The following is a 20,884-nucleotide window of genomic DNA, read 5'->3' as shown; positions in this document are numbered from 1 at the left end:
AAGGATGTACACTCATAAACATGAAAAATAAAACAACTTTAGCAGTTAAAATCTGTTTTTAAACATTGAAAGAGTGGTAAAAGAAGAATGTTCTTTGTGGGCAGGTTGTCTAACCTAGTCAGTTACAACAACCAGCACCAGTTTGGTAAAAAAAAAGTTCATAATTATATGATTTTATTTTTTGGGCACATACAGTAAGACCTTCCGAATTCCAGTTCAGACTTGATGCGTTGATCAATCATGCATTACTAGATTTTGGATCAAAATCAAAAATGTATTTACCCAAATTAACGTGAGTATGACTGAGCATTAACTTGAGAGCAAACCAGGTGTGCACCCCCGTTAGAACCGGTCTTGTGTTTTGACATAAACTGGTAAAAAGGGTGGGTCTGTCTGAATATTTAAACTTACATGCATGCAATGACTTTTTGTAGTTTGTTTGTATGAAATAATATTTAATTTCTATGTGATCATTTCACTTGAAGTATTTGTTAAAATAAAACAAGAAAGAACAAATGGGACCATTCATTTTTGTTGCAGTTTAAACAGTGAATATAGGCTATATTCATCACTATACACAGTCCAAGACAGCAACATTGCATGTCCAAGACATTCCCATGGAATCCATATGTGCCGGATGTGGCCCGGATCTGGGCAGACACTATGTTGCAGTCTGGGGTACACATGAATGTATACTACAGTGCTCACACAATATAATATGGAGATACAAGGTTTCCGCCCAACAGTGACAAAATATATATATACGGTTTATATAAAAGTACCACCTTCCGTATCAGTCGGTACTGAAATTAAAAAAATGTGACGCTTTGAGCGCTGTTGAACGGAATCGTAAACACCTCTGATTGGCCATTGTGTCCACATGCTCATCGGATATGTCTGTGATTGGCTACAATGATCAGCGCTTCAAAAGCACGTTTTATACATCAATGACACTCTTCAGCGAGCGCTTACACAGATACACACGGGAGCGTTTGAAAGCAGGTCCGCTGATAGACAAACGCTCCCACTCCCGCTTTCAAACACTTCCGTGCGCTATCAAACGCTCCTGTGCGCTGATCATTGTAGCCAATCACAGACAGATCCGATGAGCGCGTGAACACAATGGCCAATCAGAGGTGTTTGAAAATTCCAGTACCGACCTGGTACCGGAGTCAGTACTTTTTGAAAACTCTAATATATATACAGTATATATCACACCATTCTTTATGAGGCTGCCTGAATCATAATCATACACTGTTTGTTCGTTGGCCAGAGGAGAACTGGCCCTCCGACTGAGCCTGGTTTCTCCAAAGGTTTTTTTCTCCATTCTGTCGCTGATGGATTTTTTGTTCCTTGCCACTTTTTCGCAATTGGCTGTTGGCTTGCTTAGTTGGGGACATTTCATTTAATATTCAACAATATTATTGATCCTGCATTGACACCATTATATGAGAACTGAACTGAGATGGACGACATCACGGTTTTCTCCAGAGCGGCTATTTTTATAGAAATAAACTAAATATTTTTTTTTTACAAAAAAAAACGTCTCAGGTTACAACTGTAACCTATGTTCCCTGAGAACAGGGAACGAGACAATACGTCATCGACGCTTTGGGGAACGCCTCAGGCGTGACAGGTGTCTGAAATCACAATCAAATCACGGCAATCACATTGACCGGCGACAGCCCGTGAATCATTAAAGTGAATGATTAACGTGCGACCTGGAAGTATATAAGGGCGCCTTGCAAACATGACAAATCATCCTTCGTCTGAAGGGACTGTTTGGTAGGCAGGCCCCGAGGCATGGCAGGGAGACGTATTGTCTCGTTCCCTGTTCTCAGGGAACATAGGTTACAGTTGTAACCTGAGACGTTCCCTTTCGAAGGGAACTCGACAATACGTCATCGACGCTTTGGGGAACGAAATACCCACTCCGCCATGCTGAGGGGAGTGCATGCCAGGAGGCAGTGACAACTGTCAGAACCAGCAAATTCAAATGAAATGCAAGAACCACTCACCCTCAGGTCACACTGGGCTGTCAGTGACAGCATTCCCTACGGTCATAGCCCAAGCTATAAGCCTAACAGGAGGCCCTCCAAAACAATGTTTTACCAGAGGCCTACCTAGGCCTGCTCAAAGGCCTAGGACCACAACTTCAATTTTAGAAGGGGTCCCTTCTAGGGAATGTGGCTAGGGAACCCGAGGGAACCCCAGCCAGTCACTATTCGGGGAAACTACCACCCGAAATGCCACCAGGACGGCCCGACCTGGTGTCACTAAGTCGGACACTTCAGTCTGGCCAACTTCCTGTCTGTCCGGAGACAGAGCCTCTGGACATTTGCCTTAGGTAAGGCATACAAACCGAGGGACTGCGAAGCTGGCAGTGAACCACTCGGCCCGGATCTCAGAGACGGGATATCCCGGAGAGTATGACTCAGCATAGTGCTTTACAACCCTTGCCAGCGAGGGGAGTTTTTCTACTCGATCCACGGATCTACCCAGTGTTTGTGTTTCATAACACTGAGGAGGCCTGTGAAGGCCTAGGTGCTGATCTAACTGGGAGGCCTCACGAGTGGCCTACGACCGTCTGACCAGACTCAGGGGTCCAAACACTCATAGTGACCCTCAGTGAGGGGAGCAATGGTCCGCCTGGTAGGCAAACCAGGCTGTAGGCAGAGTAAGAAGTTCCGGGAGGGAACCAGTAGCAGAGGGCGAACACTTTAGTTGAGCCAGGGCACAAGCTTGCTTTCAGCAGCTGCCAAATTAGGCCAGCTGAACTGATAGCAAGCGGCCACTAGCTTCCAGAACCCAGCATCGTTGGGGAACCACTCACAGGGAGGCCTGGCGGGGCCTACTACCTGATAACCGCAGTTTGTGGGAGCTCACCTTCAGGGAGGCCTGGTGAGACCTACTACCTGATAACCACAGAGTGTGGGAACTCACCTTCAGGGAGGCCTGGTGAGGCCTATCACCTGATAACCACAGTATGTGGAAACTCACCTTCAGGGAGGCCTGGTGAGGCCTACTACCTGATAACTGGCCCCGAAATGCCACCAAGAAGGCCTGACCTGGTGCCATTTACGTCGGACACTTCAGTCCGGCAAACTTCCTGTCTGTCCGGAGACAGAGCCTCTGAACATTTGCCTTAGGTAAGGCATCCAAACCGAGGGACTGCGAAGCTGGCAGTAAACCACTCGGCCTGGATCTCAGAGACGGGATATCCCGGAGAGTATGACTCAGCATAGTGCTTTACAACCCTTGCCAGCAAGGGGAGTTTCTCTACTCGATCCACAGATCTACCCAGTGTTTGTGTTTCATAACACTGAGGAGGCCTGTGAAGGCCTAGGTTGACGATTCCAAGGCGGCCTGCTAAGGCCAGCCAGCTAGGGACTCGCCTATCAGGGAGGCCTGGTCGGGCCTACTAGCTGATAGCGAGTCAATTCTGCTACAAAGGTACACTGTTGGGAATCATACAATACCAACATAACTATTGGGTCCACCCACAGGAGGCCTAATATGGCTAGCTACCTGGTCGCGGCTTTAAAGTATGTCCCACAATGTTGGGACTCACCTCCGAGGAGGCCTGTTTAGGGCCTACTACCCATCAGTGAGTCAACTGCCCGAACCACCAAGGCCAGCCACATGAGGTGAGCTGGCCTACAGCGCTCTCTTGGGGGCTGCCCATTCAGGAGGCCTGCTGAGGCCTACTACCTAACGGTGCAGCCTACGTTGGCAGATAAGCTGTTTACACAGCGCCTACAGCATTCTGGTACCTAGTCACATTGCCCATGGCAGTGTACTCAGCAAGAGCGCTAGCACCCTTTAAGCAAGGGGAGTACAACATACGCCACTCTGCCTCAACGGAGGCCCCAGAGTCAGGGGCCTACCATCTGTACGCATGGGCGTCAGCACATGGCAATGCTCTGGCTTCAAGGGAGCGTACTTCGTTACCAAAAAAGAAGTGAAGGCTAGAACTTTCCGCTCAACCCGAGCCATAGTGGTGCGAGGTAGGATAATACAGAACTGAAAGTGAAGGACTCAGACCTACCCTGTATCACAGGGGAATACTCTCCACCTCACCCTGAGGTTTACCAAGGTGCGGGCCTGCCAGTGGCTCTAGGGGTGACAGAAAATGTATCTGTGCCCAACCTAGGGGAGTGGGGCTTGTTTGTGAGCCAACCACCTACAACCCGACGCTCGAGCAGTAGCTCAGCGAGGTGAGTGAAGCCTATACTGGCGGCCCAGATCCGATTGCTAGTTCTGCACGGCAGGGTCGGGCAGACAGACCCAGTCTCTTCATGAGGTGAAAGACGGCCTAACCCTGCTCAATAAAGACACATTGTACCGGGGAGGCCTATTTGAGGCCTAACCCAGGATCTTTATAAACCATGCCTCTGCACCACGCTGCATTACTCTTGTCGCCCCAGAATGCAGAGAAGGGGGCGGGCCTTGGCCTAACGACTCCCATTGGAGGAGGCTGTCATACAGGGATGCTAGGAACCTATATTCACAAAGTGAAGGTTCAGAGGCAGAAATGCTTAAGCAGAGCGCCTCCACAATCCCTGGCACAGCCTAGGCCAGCTACAGAGGCGGCCCTGGTGAGGGCCAGCCTGCAAGCATAGATCTACCTGAGGGCTCGGTGGAGCCACAGCCTTACTAGAAAAATAGTTATTATTTCATACAACTGGCTGCAGAATCGCTCAGCCCACTGAAAACCCAAACAGAGCTCAAGGGGGCGATGTACTCAGGAAGGAAGTCAGACGGTCCCATGGACCGGACATAAGATCTATCTGAAGCAGTAGCGTCAGTCTATACTCCAAGATAAAAATCCTGTGGGAGAGAGACCAACTACCCTACCCTGAGGTGGCTAACAGCCCGAGGGCTAAAATAGTCGTTCTAGCCACCTAAAGGGGGACTTCAGGGCCCTAATAATCCAAAAATGTACCTTACATGACCCCATAGCTCTATACAGGGAACGACGTCTGTAGAGAGATACATTTTAGTGTTAGTTGCACACAAAATTACTCTTAAAGAAGACCACTCAGCTCACCTGCGGCTTGCGAAGTGAAGACTTACCAGACAGTTCTTTATGAACATGGGGTCTACCACCTTTACATGCCTGAAAGAGGCACTCTCACTAACCAAGCAGAGGCGGGCCATCAGAACGTTGTTCTAACCATGAGCCCAGCCTCAGGCCTGATGTAGGAAGCGTCTGGGGAGTCGGGAGAGAGGAGAGGGCTAAGATATAATCACGCCCTCAGGGGGAGGTGATCCATTCCGATGCTGTGTGCAATCGTGCTGGATCACCTCCCTCAGATCCCTCTTCTTGCGGGAGTTGCACCTCTTCTGTGATCTACTCCTCCACCGAGGAGGCGCACGAGAGGCAACACTGGCTCTCTGGCCCTGTCTAAGGTCCCCGGACCATGATGGGCCAGGCCCTCCTGTCTGTCTGGGTGTGTATACGGATCTCAGCGGTATGTAGGTCCTAATACAGCTGGGCACGCCCTCGCCTCTCTGAACTTTCCAGCCACCGCCTACACGGAGGTGCCGAAAAGCTCAGAGGGCGAAACCAGCGAATCGAGGAGAAAGACTTTCTCTCTTCTCCCCAATGTCGGCCAGGTTCACTCCGTGGCGCAGCTCAGTAACCGCCTCAGGGGCCCCACCCCCTGGACAAGATCCCCCAGCAGATTGGCCTGGTGTACCTGCAATACCGCCATGGTGTGCAGGGTAGCACCGGCCTGACCCGCTGGCGTGTATGCTCTGCCATTAAACTGGCAGGGTTGGAGCTCTTAGTGTCGACGCCTGCCAGACACGAGATAGTTGCAAACATCCCGTCAATGGGCGGCATCGACACATACCCCTGCTCTCCTATCACTCCAACATCAGTGAGACTAGTCCGCTGATGTCGGTGGACATGGGCAGAGTATGGGTTCTTCCATGTCCTCTCGATCTCAGTATGAGATCGGGAAGAAATGAAAGGCTCACCTGAGCTGGTGGTTTTATGACCGGGGAAAAACCGTTCTCATAGTGAGCGATTTTTCCCCCAACGTGCAGCCACGGCAGCTGTTTTTTTTTTTTTTTTTTTTGAGCCTGCTCGCGGAGCGTTTCCATAACACCAACCAGTGCAGCATACACGGGGCAGGGTGGCTGAGAAGATTCAGGATCTATTATTCCGATTACCTCATCAGCCATCTCCTGTTTGTCCGGAAAAGCACTCACTGCTTACTCTCGTCAGCCGCCACATCGTCTGAGAGGATTATACCCCTCTCAAGGCGATCGGCGGGCTTCATCTGGGATCTTTCACCGAGATGCTGAGCCCTCTTCTCTCAAGGAGAGGGCCAGACGAGATCGGAGCGTTCTCAAAGAAAAAAACGCTCGCAATTGCGCGCTCTTCCTTCCCAGACAGAAAACGCACAGCTGAAAAAACTCAGCCTTCTCAGTGCATTTCAAAATTACCTTTTGATTTTCAAAAGCGGTTACAGACAAAACAGTCCCTGTAATGGTTCAGTAGTTTGATTTGTTTGTCTACCCTTAAGCGCCCTCTTGTGGCGAGGATTGTGTTTGGAAACTTCCGTTTTACTTGTGTGAGTTGAGTTCATTGTAAAGTGTCATGGCTGAAGAGCGGCTCGCATGGTGAAGTCGTGGCCCGCATAAAGCTGTAAGTTACTATTATTTGTCATGTAAATATGATGATTAGTAGGTTTCTCATGCTTGACAGTCAATTCATTAGTCTAAAGATGCAAATGTGTTATAAACGAAACGTAAAGTGCTTGTGTAATCCGTGATGAAAGGTGATTGTGCAATACATTGGCAGTAGTTAGCGCCGTATGCTAGCGATCTTTTGTTATGTTAATTAGGCTAATTTGGATTCCGTGATTTCAAGCAATTATCTAAAACTAAGAATATTATTACCAAATGCACATGAAAATAGAACTTTTAATGCTCAATATGTTGATTTAATGTTTCAATTAAGTGCTTTATTTAGGCAGTAAATACTGTTCAGTCAGATATGCACTTTGAATAATATGTACAATTCTAATTGCTGTATTTTCTTGTGTTTACAGTTTTACAATGTTAAAGATTAACGAGAAAAGATTCATGAGATTAAAAGCCATGAACCAACATCTCGCCTGTTCACTGTCTGTCTAGCTGGATAGAAAAGTGACACGTCTAGTGAGGACAGAACAGTAAAAAGCTTTATTATCAGCAGACATCGCCTTGAACGTTAACTTCAGTCATCATGTGGCAGCCATTGGACCCGCATCGTCAACAACAGCCGGGGAGCCAAATGCTGAAAGTTCAAGAGGAGGTACTGGAAACGAGATCCCGGTGCTCTGCTTCTTCAACGCGGTCGAGCAGGTCATCTGCAAGCGTAGCAGCTCTCAAAGCGCGAGCCAAAGCTGAGGCTGTACAAGCGCAGGTGATCTTCGCAGAAGAAGAAGCTGAAGTAATGAAACATCAAGCTGAAATGCAGGCTAAGCTACATATTTTAAAGATAAAGAAAGAAGCAGCAGCTGCAGCAGCAGAAGCAGTGATACTAGAAGCAGCCGCACAGTTTGAAGAACAACAGCCTTACAGTCAAGAACATCTGTGCGACAACCCTGTGGACTCCAAGGAAAAGGTTCAAAACTTCATTGACAGTCAAGTATTCTTGCAAAACAACCAAGTGCCGTCACAGCCTCAAATCTCAATCACGAACCCCTTCTACCAACATGATAACACTGGTGCCGAACCATCACCAATCACCTACAATACTCCTGTAACCAAGCAAGAAACCCTGGATCACAGACAACAACAGCCGTCCATATACATGTCAACACCGCATCCTAACATGTCACGTCCAGTGCTGAATCACCAGTCATTCAGGTCAGTGCCACAAAATCTTCAACATACGTCTACAGTAAATGATATGGCTAAATATCTAATGAGACGTGAACTGGTGTCAGCTACTTTGCAAACCTTTGATGATGATCCACAAAATTATCGAAGCTGGAAGTCCTCATTTCTAAATGTTACTAAAGACTTGTCTTTGTCCTCTAAAGAAGAACTAGATCTACTTGTAAAATGGCTTGGACCAAAGTCAAACCAACAAGCGAAAAGAATCAGTGCAGCTCAAATCAATGATGCTTCTGAAGCCCTAAATATGATCTGGCAACGCTTGGAAGAAACCTATGGAGCACCTGAGGTAATTGAACATGCCCTCTTTCAAAAGGTTGAAAACTTCCCTAAGATTACAGCTAGAGACTCAAGTAAACTAAGATAGCTAGGAGACCTCTTACTTGAACTACAACTAGCTAAAGCAGAGGGTTATTCACCTGGGTTAGCCTTTCTAGATACAGCTCGTGGGGTTAATCCCATAGTGGAAAAGCTCCCTTACTCCCTACAGGAAAGATGGATCTCTCATGCATCCAAATACAAGGTAGATTACAATGCCACATTTCCACCATTTTCTACCTTCTCTAACTTTGTACGGGAGCAAGCACGCATAAGAAATGATCCAAGCTTCTCGTTTCTGTCAGCAGCGCAGTCCAGGTTCGACGGACCTGTTAAAAACAGTACTCGCCCTATGATTTCAGTGAAAAAGACAGAAATAGCACAGAGTAATGAAACAACAGATGTTAGTGAGAATCCTGACAAACAATGTCCTTTGCATAAGAAGCCATATCCCCTCAGAAAATGTCGCAGTTTCCGTAGTAAGTCCCTAGAAGAGAGAAAAACTTATCTGAAGGAAAACAACATATGCTTCAAGTGTTGTGCATCAACCAAACATCAAGCCAGAAGCTGTCAGATCAAAGCCATCTGCAAAGAATGTGGGAGTGAAAGACACAACACAGTGCTACATCCAGGTCCACCTCCTCCTAACAGCATCACACCGCCGACAGAGCTGAAACAGCATGGCGGGGAGCCTGAGCTCAGCACACCATCAGTCTCAGCTACAGCAATGTGCACAGAGGTATGTGGCGAACAGCGCGGCTCAAGGTCTTGTGCTAAAATATGCCTAGCCAAAGTGTATCCATTAGGTCATAGGAACAAGGCAATAAACCTGTATGCTGTTATGGATGAGCAAAGTAATCAGTCTCTTGCCCGCTCTGACTTTTTTGACCTCTTCAGTGTCAAAGGTGACACGGAGGTGTATACTTTAAAGACATGCTCAGGTATCATGGAAGTGAGGGGAAGAAAAGCTAAAGACTTTATTGTCGAGTCTATGGATGGTCACATAAAGGTGCCACTGCCTGCGATGCTAGAATGTGACATGATCCCAGAGGATCGCTCGGAGATCCCCTCGCCTGAAGTTGCCCAACTCCACCCACACTTAAAAGCAATCGCACACAAGATACATCCCATAGACTCAAATGCACAAATCCTGTTGCTTTTAGGTAGAGACATCCTGAGTTTGCACAAAGTGAGACAGCAGTGCAACGGTCCCCATAATGCACCATTCGCCCAGCGCTTAGACCTCGGCTGGGTTATTGTGGGAGATGTCTGTTTGAATGGCGCACACAAACCAAGGTCTGTCGCAACGTACAAAACTAACACATTGCTCAACGGTCGTCCATCGTACTTCAGTCCATGTACCAATGTCCTGCAAATAAAAGACAAATCTGTAAGTCAAACAAAAGACATTCAAATCTGCACAGATACTTACCAAGCAACACAAACAGACACTCTCGGGGACACTGTCTTCATCAGGAGGGAGGATGATGAAAAATTGGCACCTTCACAACAGGATGGGCAATTTCTCACAATAATGCAGAACGAAATGTATCAAGATGAGACAAACAGCTGGGTTGCACCTCTTCCCTTTGTTACACCCAGACAACGTCTACCAAATAACCGACACCAGGCTTTAAATAGGCTCAACACACTGAAACGAAGCCTCGACAGAAAAACTGAGATGAGAGAGCACTTTGTACATTTCATGCAAAAAGTCATAGACAACAAGCAAGCAGAAGTCGCACCCCCTTTACAGAGGAATGAGGAGTGTTGGTATCTCCCCATGTTTGGGGTGTACCATCCGCAGAAACCCAAGCAAATCCGTGTAGTTTTTGACTCGAGCGCCAAACATGAGGGCGTAGCGCTCAACGATGTCCTCTTAAGCGGCCCAGATCTAAACAACGCTTTGCTTGGGGTTCTAATCAGATTCCGCCGAGAGCCCATCGCAATAACAGCAGATGTAGAACAAATGTTCTACTGTTTCACAGTAAGGGAAGACCATCGCAATTTCCTACGATTTCTCTGGTTTAAAGACAACAACATCAGAAAAGAGATTATCGAGTATCGCATGAAAGTCCATGTTTTTGGAAACCGTCCGTCTCCCTCTGTTGCTATCTATGGGCTCCGCAAGGCAGCTGAAGCTGGTTCGAAAGAATATGGCAAGGACGCAGAGCATTTTGTCACCAGGAACTTTTACGTTGACGACGGTCTCATTTCACTCCCAACTGAATGTGAAGCAAACGCTCTCCTGCAAAAAACACAGAAAATGTTAGCGGAGTCGAATCTGCGCTTACACAAAATTGCCTCAAACAGCAGCAAAGTCATGGAGGCATTCCCAGCAAATGACTTGGCAAAAGACATCAAAAGCCTTGACTTAGATGCTGACCCATTACCTGTGCAAAGAAGTTTAGGCATCAGCTGGAGTCTCGAATCAGATACCTTCACATTTCAAGTCTCTAAAGAACAAAAACCATTCACCAAAAGAGGCGTGCTATCCACTGTTAATAGTTTGTACGACCCCTTAGGCTTTGTTGCGCCTATAACTGTACAGGGAAAAGCACTCATAAGAGAACTAACCTCAGAACCATGCGACTGGGATGACCCCCTATCGCCAGCCAAAGAAAGATTATGGTCTGTATGGAGAGACTCTCTTCTCGAGTTGGAGCAACTACACATTCCCAGACCATACGTACCGTTGTCTCTTTCCTCAACGCAACACAGAGAGCTTTGCGTCTTCAGTGATGCCTCCTCCACAGCAATAGCAACTGTTGCCTACTTGCGAGTTGTCAATGAGCAGGGACAGCACCTCACCGGATTTGTCATGGGCAAAGCTAAATTAGCACCAAAACCAGCTCACACAATTCCACGGCTGGAGCTATGCGCCGCTGTCCTTGCTACAGAAATGGCAGAGCTTATATGCCAAGAAATCGACCTGGAGCTTCATGCTGTAAAGTACTACACTGATAGTAAGATTGTATTAGGTTACATCTACAATACCTCAAGAAGATTTTATGTCTATGTATCGAACAGAGTTTCTAGAATCAGAAAATCTTCAGTACCAACACAGTGGCATCATGTCTCATCAGAAAACAACTCCGCAGACGTTGCTACTCGCCCAATAGCAGCACTTCTATTGCAGCAAACATACTGGTTCACTGGACCCCCATTCTTGTCGAAGGAACTGTCCCAATGTTCATCTACAGCAGATGCAAATGAGTTTGAGCTAATAGAACCAGAGCATGATTCAGAGATTCGACCAGAAGTGAATGTCTACGCAACTAAAGCCAGCGTTGAACCCCTCAGACCACATCGGTTCGAACGATTCTCAACGTGGAAACATCTCATACGAGGTATGGCAAAACTCATTACTCTAGCTAGAAACAAGTCCAAAGCCTCGGATCAAAACTCAACAAATCCCCAAACTCAAGCTAAGCTTACAGTCATCTCAAGCGTCCAACAATGTGCATTCAAAGAGGACATCAAGAAACTGCATAACGGGGAACGAATCCCAAAAACAAGTCCCTTGTGGACTCTAAACCCCTTCATAGACGCAGATGGGCTGTTAAGGGTGGGGGGTCGGACGTCTCTAGCCAACCTTCCATATGATGAAAAGCACCCGCTGGTACTCCCTAAAAAACATCATGTGTCAACTCTGCTTGTGAGACATTATCACCAAGAAGTCGCTCACCAAGGTCGTCACCTCACTGAGGGAGCGTTACGATCTGCTGGTGTTTGGATAATCGGAGGCAGGAAACTAGTCTCAAGTGTAATCTATCAGTGTGTCACTTGTCGCAGGTTAAGAGGAAAACCTGTTGAACAAAAAATGGCCAACCTCCCAGAAGATCGACTCACCATGGAGCCCCCATTCACTAGGGTCGGCTTAGATGTTTTTGGGCCCTGGTGTGTAGTCACTCGCAAGACTCGGGGTGGGGCCGCTGAAAGCAAACGCTGGGCAGTTTTGTTTAGTTGCTTAGGGACTCGTGCAGTTCACATAGAAGTAATTGAATCTATGTCCACCTCATGCTTTATTAATGCACTGAGAAGGTTTTTCGCAGTTAGAGGACCTTCCAAAGTTCTCAGATCCGACCGCGGCACCAACTTTATTGGAGCCTGTAAGGAGCTAAAAATCAGTACCGATCATCCGGAGATCCAAGACTACTTTAGCAACGAAGGCTGCACATGGACATTCAACCCGCCTCACTCATCACATATGGGCGGCTCATGGGAAAGAATGATTGGCATCGCTCGCCGCATTCTAGACGCCATGTTACTGCAGTCAGGTCCAACTCGCCTTACCCATGAAGTCCTCACAACACTAATGGCAGAAGTCATGGCAATCATTAATGCTCGTCCACTGGTTCCCATAAGTACTGATTCAGATTCACCAACTATTTTGACTCCTTCTATGCTTCTAACTCCAAAGGCAGGAGATGCTCCTGCTCCTGAAGGGACATTTGACATAAAAGACATGTACAAAAAACAATGGCAACATGTTCAAGGTCTTGCAGACACCTTTTGGAAGCGCTGGAGACAAGAATATCTGTCAGTACTTCAACCAAGGAGGAAATGGACTCATGACAAAGATAACATTCAAGTGGGGGACGTAGTCTTGTTGAAAGACGATATAATTAAACGTAATGAATGGCCCATAGGACTCATTACTAAATGCATCCCTAGTGAAGACAAGAAGGTCAGAAAAGTGGAAGTCAAAGTTGTGAAGCAAGGGACTTCTCGTGTTTACTTGCGCCCAGTGACTCAACTTATTCTCCTGCTCCCCCAAAGTAGTGATACAAAGACTGATAAGTGTTAATTGGGCCTAGTGGTATAAAAGCATTTATACCAGACGGGGAGTGTAATGGTTCAGTAGTTTGATTTGTTTGTCTACCCTTAAGCGCCCTCTTGTGGCGAGGATTGTGTTTGGAAACTTCCGTTTTACTTGTGTGAGTTGAGTTCATTGTAAAGTGTCATGGCTGAAGAGCGGCTCGCATGGTGAAGTCGTGGCCCGCATAAAGCTGTAAGTTACTATTATTTGTCATGTAAATATGATGATTAGTAGGTTTCTCATGCTTGACAGTCAATTCATTAGTCTAAAGATGCAAATGTGTTATAAACGAAACGTAAAGTGCTTGTGTAATCCGTGATGAAAGGTGATTGTGCAATACATTGGCAGTAGTTAGCGCCGTATGCTAGCGATCTTTTGTTATGTTAATTAGGCTAATTTGGATTCCGTGATTTCAAGCAATTATCTAAAACTAAGAATATTATTACCAAATGCACATGAAAATAGAACTTTTAATGCTCAATATGTTGATTTAATGTTTCAATTAAGTGCTTTATTTAGGCAGTAAATACTGTTCAGTCAGATATGCACTTTGAATAATATGTACAATTCTAATTGCTGTATTTTCTTGTGTTTACAGTTTTACAATGTTAAAGATTAACGAGAAAAGATTCATGAGATTAAAAGCCATGAACCAACATCTCGCCTGTTCACTGTCTGTCTAGCTGGATAGAAAAGTGACACGTCTAGTGAGGACAGAACAGTCCCTGAAGACGAAAAGATGATTTGTCATGTTTGCAAGGCGGCCTTATATACTTCCAGTTTGCACGTTAATCATTCACTTTAATGATTCACGGGCTGTCGCCGGTCAATGTGATTGCCGTGATTTGATTGTGATTTCAGACACCTGTCACGCCTGAGGCGTTCCCCAAAGCGTCGATGACGTATTGTCGAGTTCCCTTCGAAAGGGAATCTATATTTTCTCTAGAAACAAACTTTGTTGCATTATTTTCCTGTAATCTCTGTAAAGCTGCTTTTACAAACAAACTGTATTATAAAAAGTGCTATATAAATAAAGGTGACTTGACTTAATAGAAGTAAAAATATCATATGTAAAATAGTGCATATATTTAGCAAAATACTACTCTATTAGTTAATTTTTTTAGCTAATTAACATGATATGGTCATTAAATGGCTTTCCTGAGGTGGGCTAAATTTTACGTTACATGACATAATTCTCAAGCTGTTTTATTGACATCTTTCCACAGTTGAAACACTGATTGATCCATTTTTACCTACTACTCTAGTGGTAGAAAGGAAGAGATGATCCGTTCACATGCCTCTTGACCTGAGGCTCTACAGCAACATGATACGTCACATGTATTTACAGTTTGAATTTCATAATAATTTAGTAAAATTAAAGCTGTGACTGTTTTATGTCAAAAGTGCTCTGCTGCTCTGTCTTGTCTGTCGGTGACAGTGTCCTCTTTGTTTTGTGATTGTTCATTGCGTAATGAAATGTGTGTGTGGCCTGAAGGCATGAGAACAGTGTCATTGCATGAGTCTCACGCTGAGTGCCTGATAGCTGGTAGGTTTAGCTGTTTGGTTTCTCTGTGTTTTTATGGACCTTGTAATTTGTCCGTTCTTGTCTACATTAAGTTAGTTATTCTCCTGCACTTTTGTTTTAATCTGAATTGTTAATAAATGTAACCACTGGGCATACATCTTGCTTCAACTCTGTTGACAATAAATAAAAAGTTGAAATAATAAAGTTAGTTTTTGATTGATTCACTTCCATTATAAAGATCATTAGTTATTAACGTAGGGCCGCTTATACGACACCGTTTTACTGAAAACAGAAATCTTTTCATGTGTTCTGGCCGTTCACTTGCACTACAACAGTGTTTGATGGCTTGAGAATGCACACTGTGAAATGGGTTCCAAGGCGCAAGTTTTAAAACATTTTGATAGTCAAGTCAAGTCACCTTTATTTATATAGCGCTTTTTACATTTAGTCATTTAGCAGACGCTTTTATCCAAAGCGACTTACAACTGAGGACTACAGCAAGCGAGTCATCGTGACATCGTGAAATTGTAGTTTTGTATTCTTTATTTTGTTTTATTAAAATCCAATAATTGCATTTGAATTGAATCTGTTATTTGCTCACAAACTCAAAAGTCAATGAGGCGCAAGATCTAAACAGAAATGCCAGATAACTGAAACTAAACTGATAAAGGTTACGTGTACATGATTAAATATTCCCTTTATTTGGAAGGTTAATATCTTTAGATAACAAGCAAATCATATTCATAGACTCATGAATATCCAGTCCATTTGAACTAATATTCCCCGAGACTCATTTGAGACTAATTGTTGTTACAATAACATGACTTATTTATTTTATAAAAACAGAACACCCAAAGTTGTTTGTTTTTTTTCAATTACTATAATTATGATCACATACTTGTATATTTTATATTATAGATCAATATGTGAATCCGTTGAGCAGGCTACACATGACACGAGTTGTGGTCTCATTGGCACAAATTAATTTAGATGAGATTAGATAGAACTGTATTGATCCCACATTTGTATGTCAAAGACTTCCGAAGCTTGGTTTGGTCACATGCCTTCTCTGCTCTGCTGTGATTTGTTAGATAAGGTGGAGAAAACAAGTGTGACCACCAGATGTCACTAATGCGATTGTGTTAAAAGCTTCAAGTAATGAACCTTTTTTCACCACAAGTTGATGAAAGCCTCATCCATTTTCCCTTCACTAAACTAAATACAAAATAAACATGAATTTGACATAAACTTGATCAAACATCATGGAACAAGAAACCCCCCAACAGCAGGATACATTGACAAATCTAGACAAGAGATAATGGAAACATGAGAGCTATTTATACACTGTAAAACAAAAGTTGGTTTAGCTTAAAAAAGCAAGTTACCTTGTTGCCTTAAAATAGTTTTTTGAAATTAAACATTTGAGTTAATACAATGAAGAAGAATGGTTTAATAAACAGAAACTCAAAATAGTGTTATCTTCACACATTAGTTATCAAAGTTAAGTTGTGATAACAAATCATGAAAATACATTGTATGTATGCACTGCAAGTGTAGCATTATACTGAAAATTACTGAATGTCTGTATATTCAGCACTTGCATACTGTGAAAATACAGTAGCCCAACTGCAAAAGCCAAAAACGTAAAAAAAAACTAAATGTAAAGCATGTTACGGTACACTAAAGAGTTGTGTAACTGCAAAATCAAAGTTGAATATTGGATCTGTTAAATGTCTGTATTCAGCGCTCGAAAACGTGAAATACTGAAAATACTGCAGTCCAGCTACAAAAGCCAAAGGGTCAAATAAAACTGTAAATGAAAAGCATGTTACTGTACACTCAAACACGGTAAGTTGTGCAACTGCAACATCGAGGTCAGTGAGAGACTGATTCTGCTTCATCATCGTGTCCTCCTGCCGGCTCTGGCCTCAGGACTCAGGAAATGTTTCCAGACGAAGGGAAAAACCCTGTAGACTGACACATCCAGCCTAACAACACTGTCACACCTTGATCTTTCTCTTCATCATCCTCCTCTCCCTCTCACATTGTCTTCATATATATTGTTCATATCAACATTCAGGTCACCTGTGCACCTGAACTGGCTCACATTTCATACAGTTGGTTTCATCACATCATTATAAATGAGTGTGATCAATTTTGAATCGTTGTGTGTTATCGAAGACAACTGTGTTGTAGTTGTGTTTAACTTTTGCCTGCCTGTGTTTAGCGTTTGAAACGTAAATGCATCACAGTGTGAAATGTGTTTTAGTGAGTAAGAATGTGTTTTGCAAAAAGAGTGCATGAGATTTGCACAGTGTCTGCCTGCCTGAACTTGTTTACAGTTTTACAGTAACTGCTTACAAACGTTTTCAAAACTCTACACGCAATTCCTAAAACTGCACACACAAAATGCAAAATGCCTCACATCTCCTTCTAAAATTTATTTGAGCATTGAGAACATTGTTTGTGTGCACAGAGTTAACTAAAAAGAAAGGATTCTAACATCTCACTGTAGTTGTTGTTTCCGGCCGCCGGCATTTTGTCAAAAATAGTAGATCTCCGAATGCGAATGAACTGACCATCCTTTTTCAAATACAAGGTCAATATTGATTTTCACTAACAAAAAAACAACAAATTATCCGTGAATTTATGTGGAACTAAGCTTTAGAAGCTCTCCATCTTTCCTCTCCTCCCTGTTACGTTGCATTCGGAGTATAGAGTATGGGAATATGAGCTGTATTTTCCTTCATCTTCCCTATATCTTATATTAGCTGCATGTGATGTGCTAATAGATTGGTGTACACATATAACACAAAGCAATATTGAAGAGCATTTATTAGCATGGCCACACTGAAGACCAAAAAACAATCAAATCTGAACGTAACAAAATTAATATTAATCGTTTATTATTAATCCTTATTATTACAGTAATCGTTTAACAGAAAACTATAGGCCAATTGCTTTGGCAAGTGTCCTCTCTAAAATATTTGAACAAATCCTCATGGATAGGATCAAAGAATACTTAACAACTACGGATAATCAATTCGGCTTTAAAAGTAAGCATGGCACTGATCTATGCATATATTCGTTAAAAGAAGTAGCTAGGAAGTTCAATGCTCATAATTCCACAGTTTTCATGTGTTTCTTAGATGCTTCTAAGGCGTTTGATCGAATTAATCATACTAAGTTATTTACAAAATTGCAAGAAAGAGGGGTTTCCCCATATATGATAAGAATCTTACATTTTTGGTATATACATCAAACTCAAAAAGTGCAATGGGGTGATAACGTATCGGAGCCGTTTTATACGATGAATGGGGTTCGGCAGGGGGGGTTATTGTCACCCCTTCTTTTTAATCTATATGTGGATGGTCTTTCGGTGGAATTAAATGAGTGCGAGACTGGATGCCTGATGGTGATAGTATCATTAATCATTTGATGTATGCTGACGATGTTATATTATGTCTCCGTACAGTGCAGGCTTACAACAGTTGCTTCAAATTTGTTCAAGCTATGGTATGAAGCATGACATAAAATTCAATATTAAAAAGAGTGTTATCATGATTGTTAAAGCAAAAGAAGACCATAAACTAAATTTTCCTTCTTTTTATTTAGATGACCAAGTTTTAAATGTAGTAAATAAAGTAAAATACCTAGTTCACATCATTAAACATGATTTTAATGATGATGATGATGATGATGTGCAGCGCCAGTGCTGTAAACTGTATGGGCAGGCTAATATGCTTGCTCGTAAATTTTGTATGTGTACAGATGAGGTTAAAATAACTCTATTTAGGGCATACTGTACTTCTTTATATACAGCCCACCTGTGGTGTAAATACTCTAAAGCAAAGATGAGAAAGCTTCAGGTGGCATTCAATGATGCACTGGGAATTGCTTAAGCTTCCAAGGTGGTCAAGTGCAAGCCAAATGTTTGTGGGTAATAATGTGCCTACGTTGAATGCTGTTTTAAGGAAATGTATGTATAATTTTATATGTAGATTTAGTGTTTCAAAAAATAGTATTATTGGGGTCTTAAATGACATTGCATTGAGTGATACAAGGTATTTTTCTTGTTTTTGGAAGCATTGGAAAGAAAGCTTGTATGTCTTTTAAATTGTGTTTGGTGTTTGTTTGTTCATTTATGTTGTATGTGTATATGGACCATGGGTCTGAAATAAAGAAATAAAGATTAAGTTGTCCGACGCTCCTGGAATGAGTCGACGTTCAGGTCTCAGTTTCTGCTAATATCTCCACTGAGCAAGCGACAGCGTCCAGGTAAGAATACCTGCACAGAAACAGTACACATCACATGCATTTGCTTAGGAGCCCAATAAAAACAAATTCCATTAAAATATGATTGTTCAGGGAAATAAGAATTTGCATCCATTATTCAATAGTCTTTTTTTTTTTTTTTTCATCCATACGGTGAGTGCACTGTAAGAGCCACATAGGGACTAGTTCATCTGAAATAATAATTTAGTTTAAAAACAGTAAAAAAATATATATATTTCATAAAAATCTATAAGAAATGTATTGGTTTAAAATGCATGATTTAGTAAATGTTTAGATCTGATAACATTTCAGTATTTTGAGCTTCCAGTCAGATAACACTACGTCATAGCGTAAGCGTTTGGATGTAGTTAGTTTAATTTGAAGTTATAGACGCTGGAAGCAACACAGTTTTTTGACCGTGCGTACCATGTATAATCATTTTATGTTTTTGGAAGTAAACATTTAAAAAGAAGACCGTTTGGTTTTCTCGTGTTTCAAATACTGGTTGTAGATATACTGACTTCAAAAGGTGGTACAAAAGAATTATGAGCAACTAGATGCCACTACATTAGTCCAATAAATAAATAAAAGTAAAATCCTAATATTTTATCAAAAATGAAGCTTCTGCTCTTTTATTTAAACTATGTGGACTATTGAATAATTTAAACCAAAAAAATAGCCATATAACTTTAGGCATTGTTATCAAACTCTAAATAAACCATTGAGCAAAGTCCACTTTTCACCATCCTGTCAGTTGTTAATATGGATCAAATCAAGACGCAAAAAAATTTTCCCCTTAAATATCAGACATACGGCTATTAACAGATGTAAAATAGGTTGTGTCAAAATGTCATATTGACTTTAATATTATCATGAGAATAACCTGTTCTTTTTTTATACCACATACAGGTGAAACTATTGTGCAAAAGTTAATTTATTTCAGTAATTCAACTTAAAAGGTGAAACTAATATATTATATAGACTCATTACATGCAAAAAGAGATATTTCAAGCCTTTATTTCTTATAATTTAGATGATTATGGCTTACAGCTTATGAAAACCCCAAAATTAGAATATTGTGAAACGGTTTTTATGATAAGTGGCAAGACGAGATCTATACAACTTGCCAGATTTAATATGATAAATGTTATCATTACCTGCACCGAGAAGCTGGTAGACTGAAGATGAAGCTGTAACGGTTGCTCCACTAGTAGTTGAACGTGTGATCATGGTCGCTGCTGTAGCTTCTGCTGTGGCTGCGGTTGCGCTGTCTCTGGATGTGGATGTGGTATTACCAGATGTTGCAGATGTTGTTGTGGTGCAATGACAGCCGTTGAAGAGCAGAAGAGCAGTTACAGCGAAAAGACCCGAATTATTCATCTTCCTTTGGGAAAGTTTGTTGAACCACACTGGATAGGCAAATATTTGAGCTGATTTAGATGATTTGATTCTACTGTTGATTTTATTGAATCATACTGCAATATAGCTGGATTTTAAAATGTATTGTTCATAATATATACTGTACAAATATAAAATATGGAAATATAAAATAACTATATTATGCATCATAATATGTTGGACTGTTTCTTTTATCTTAAAAGATTAAGATTTGTATCTGAAGATTAATTACCACAGTGTTTATGATGTATTCTTTCTTCTGATTAAACAGTTCCAGAAAACAATATCCTTATTAGTCGTTCAAGGGGAAATCGCTTCTGCCCCAAAATATAAAATATTTTATTATGAGTATCAAAATGTATTAATCCAGCTAATCAATTATTAATCTAGATAAATGCATAATCCATTAATAAAACGCTAACCATTCAGATTAATAAACAAAAGAGGTTAATTATGTAAATTAATTACCAGAGGCGGAGTCTTTTTAAATAGTCTTTCAGTCATAATAAACTGCTTATAATATTAGTAAAGTTTGTGAAGGTTCACATACCTGCAGTCGTCTGTGTCGTTGGTCGGTCGGTCTGTGAGGTTTATAAGTGTTTGTGTGAGCAGTCAGATCTTTGATCGCTGTTGAAACCTCTTCCTGGCAC

The 20,884-nt window shown here is 42.4% G+C and overlaps 1 long non-coding RNA gene across 1 annotated transcript; it reads right to left on the bottom strand.

Moving 5' to 3' along the window:
- Positions 1–17,379: 17,379 nt before the first annotated feature.
- Positions 17,380–20,884, bottom strand: LOC306987643. Its single transcript, XR_013795213.1, has 3 exons — positions 20,785–20,884; positions 19,994–20,245; positions 17,380–18,849 (listed from the first exon to the last, which is right to left on the bottom strand). It is a non-coding gene; the product is annotated as an uncharacterized lncRNA (long non-coding RNA).

The sequence above is a fragment of the Phoxinus phoxinus genome, assembly GCF_949152265.1.
Source record: "Phoxinus phoxinus genome assembly, chromosome: 2".
NCBI lineage: Eukaryota > Metazoa > Chordata > Actinopteri > Cypriniformes > Leuciscidae > Phoxinus > Phoxinus phoxinus.
The sequence above is the reverse complement of the archived record's forward strand: the minus strand, read 5'-3'. Positions and strand labels throughout refer to the sequence as shown.